Source organism: Octodon degus, unplaced genomic scaffold, assembly GCF_000260255.1.
Source record: "Octodon degus isolate 3935 unplaced genomic scaffold, OctDeg1.0 scaffold00018, whole genome shotgun sequence".
Taxonomy (NCBI): domain Eukaryota; kingdom Metazoa; phylum Chordata; class Mammalia; order Rodentia; family Octodontidae; genus Octodon; species Octodon degus.
Window position 1 is genome coordinate 20,674,022 of NW_004524594.1, and position 3,797 is coordinate 20,677,818.

Genomic DNA, 3,797 nt, shown 5'->3' on the forward strand with positions numbered 1-3,797 from the left:
AAAAAAAAAAAAAGAATTTTGAGATAGCTTGAAGTGATAGTGCACAACTGTAACCCCAGCACTCAGGAGGCTGGGACAGGAGGATCACTGCCAGTTTGAGGCCATCCTGGGCCACATAGTAAATTCAAGACCAGTTCTGAACTGCATAGTGAGGCTTTGTCTCAAAAACTAAAAATAACGAAATAAAAATAAGTACATTTTGGGACAGGGAAGTTATCCGAGCTGGCTCCAGTTTTTCATCCATGTCAGAGTTCTGGAATTACAGATGTGCACCAATATTCCCAACTTGCTTAAGTTTCAAAAAGAAGCAAAACATGGGCCTGGAGGTATAGTTCGGTGGCACACTGTCTACTTAGCTTGCACATGGCCTAGGTTTGAGTCTCAGCATCTAAAATAAAATGAAAAGATGCAAAATAATCCTATAATGCCCAAAGATAACCCACACATAACGAGACAATCAGACATTCCAGGGGTGCTAAGTATTTCAATATGAGGAAGAGGAGGAGGCAAGAGGCATAAATTGGGGTGCAAAGGCACAGCATACAACAGAACATATTGTATTTTTCAAAATATAATTCAAGATATTCTCAGGATACAATATTTATTTTTTATTTTTTATTTTTTACGAGGTCAGATCTAATTTATTTGTTACTGAAGCATTTCACTTTTGACTGGACTCAGACTTGGAAGTAGAAGCTCTCAGAGAGGCCAGCCTGCGTCGCTTGGCAATCTGCTCCTGGAGTTTTTCTTTGGCTTCCTTCATTCGTTTGGCCAAAAGTTTAGCATACTCTGCAGCCTCCTCCTTGTTTTTCTTAGTGCGCTGCTTCTTCACTGCAGTAGGGCGGCGTTTGTGTTGAAGGACACGCGGAGTAACAAGTCTCTGGATCTTGGGGACTTTAGTCCTGGGTTTTTTACCTTCCTTGTTCAAGGGCTTCCTGACAACGTACTGGCGGACATCATCTTCCTTAGACAGATTGAAAAGTTTGCGAATTCTGCTAGCTCTTTTGGGCCCTAGGCGCCGAGGCACGGTCGTATCGGTCAACCCAGGAATGTCCTTCTCTCCTTTCTTTACAATAACCAGATTGAGAACGCTGAGGCTGGCGTCCACGATGCAGCCTCGGACGGATTTCCGCTTTCTGTCCCCGGCCCTCCGGGGTCGGTAGCAGGAGTGCCCCTTACTCAGCAGCAGGCGCACACGGCCGTGGGTGAGGACGCCCTGCTTCATGGGGAAGCCCTGCTTGTCGTTCCCACCGCTGATTGGGACCCCGTAACCCTTCCACTCTTCACCCAGGGCGTCAGCGGCCACTTCTGCGGCCACGCGCTTCTCACAGAACGTGCGAAGCTTGCGTTCATCATCGACCTCCATGAGTTTCTGGCAGCCAGTGGCTGGGAAGGAGATGTTCAGCTTCGTGTCCAAGCTACTGATCGCCTCCCAGGCGCCACACAAAAGAGCTCAGGATACAATTTAAAGGAAATTGTGGATATGCTGGTGGCAATCTCAGAAGTTGTATACATTGACCTGCTAGAAGGAAACACAGAATGTCATGCTAGATTTGAAACCCCAGAGGCAGCCTGGGCACTAATGAATGTTCACACTGAGATTAGAAAGAAGTGCAACTGGAAACTCAAGGTCCTTTCTGGTGATCACGAACAGAGATACTGGTAGAAGACTCTGGTAAACAGACCAACCAAGCTCAACCAGCGGCAGGAGAAGCAGCGAGGCACCGAGAAGCTAACCACCAAAGCTGAAAAGATTAGACTGGAAAAGACCCAACAAGCAAGTAAACACATTTGCTTTTCTGACTATGACTTAAGAGTGGGACTCACCTGTGTTTCACTGGTCTTGAACATCGTTTGACTACCGTAGCACCATAGAGAATGTTTTGTATGGGGCTGGGGAGACGGCTCAGTAGAATAAGCGCTTCCCTGGCAAGCGCAAGGCCTGAGTTCAATCCCTGGTTCCTCAAAAAAAAAAAAAAAAGTTTTATAAGATCTACACTTGGGCTGGGGAGATGGCTCAGTGGTCTAAAGCACCTACTTGAAACAGGCTTGGCAAAACACAGGGACCGCTGTTCAGTCCCCCAGCACCACATGCCAGCCAGCCCTGCCCCCTGGTGGGCTGAGCTGGCCACACACACACACAATAAATAAATGTAATAAACATAAATAAATAATTAAAAAAAAATAAGATCTACACTTAACAAAAGGAAATACTTTAGCACCTCAGCTTGTTATTAAGACTTTTTAAAGAGATGGGTCCATTGTATACCAGTTTTTCATTAAACACTTTATTTGTTGAAATTATATGTCAACCTCAAGTTGTTTTTTTTTTTTTTTTCCCAAATGACTTTGTATATGCATTTTGAATAGGATTGCTGATTTTGGTTTCATTTACAAAAAAACATAATTCAGGGCAAACATTAAGATCTGACAAGGTGGTTGCACACATGAGTGTTTATGCTATCATTTATATTTTTGCATGCCTAAAATGTTGCACTGTAACAAAAGACTTCACATGTCCCTGCTCTTAGGGTTTTCCATATTTTAGAAATCAGAGCATCTTGTGGGTTTGGGTCCTTGTACTTAGCAGGTCTGGGATTTTTCAGACACTATGCTTCCCCAGTCCTCATCCATGGTTTCAGCAGGGCCGAGAATGTGTCCATGTGGCCATCTCGGTGAAGTATAGTTTCTGCCCAGGGTGGCTCCAGACTGCTTTCCAGGGGTGTAGGGACCTTTGGAGGTGGTAAGTCACAGCCCTAAGCATCCTGCGTACACAGGACAGCCCATGTACCTGGCCCCAATGTGATTCCTACAAGAGCTGCTTGCAGACCAGTAGCAGCTGCCATGCGTCATGCAGAGGCAGTACGATGCCAACCACCTGGCCCTGCAGGTGGCAGCCTGCCTTTCTGTGGCCACACGAGCCAGGTGTCATGACACTGGGTCTACACAGTAGCAGCCTCTCTGGCTGTGGGTCCCTTTACCTTCACTGCCTCTGGTGTGGCTTCTCCCCAACCTTTCTGCTCCAACAACGCTTGCCTAGGTCATTTCATTAATCTTCTGTCACTGTGTCCCTGGCTGCCCTGTTCACTGTCCATCCTGCTCTCCTGCTTCATCGGCCACCAGTCCTCTCACAACTCCCTCCCAGGCACTCTGCCAAGCTCCTCCAGTCCTGGGAGTCTAAAGATGACTTGTGAAATAATCCCCAAATTCTTATCTACCTGGCCTTGATCCTGACCCCTGACTCCTGTCCCCAGAACCTGCTCTGCAGCTACCTGAGGACATCTTGTGACACCTCTATCAAATGGGACTCAGAATCCTCACCTCCCACAGCACAGAGCCTGTCTACAGGAAGTAGAACACCACCTTAACTCCAAGAGAAGCCTGCACAGCCCCCATACTCCTCTGTTCTTGACCTTCACTGATCCCACACAATCCTTGAGGTTCTGCTGGGAAAGCTCTTAAAGGGCCCACACCAGCCACAGGACAGCAGGCACGCTTGCCTGAGCCTCTATCCCACTGCTGGGCCTGGACTGGCTCAGAAGGCTCCTAAGTCTCCTGCCAGTTCATCTGAGCCATCCCAAAGGGGACTCTGAGGTGCTGAAATGGCTGAGCTGGGCCTCAGCCTCATAGTGGAATAGACATAACTAGAAAACTGAGAGTTTAAAAAAATGGACCAGTCTTGTCAGGCAACACTGCAGGAGGAGGGAGGATGGAGACAGCTTAGTTTTCAGAGACTGCTGGTGGTGCAGAAACCAAGAAGCCAGAGATAAGCTTATTAAAATCAATCTTGTGGGCCC

The 3,797-nt window shown here is 47.3% G+C and overlaps 1 pseudogene; it reads right to left on the reverse strand.

Annotated features, from left to right (window-relative positions):
- Positions 1-625: 625 nt before the first annotated feature.
- Positions 626-1,851, reverse strand: LOC101593135 (annotated as a pseudogene).
- Positions 1,852-3,797: the final 1,946 nt, after the last annotated feature.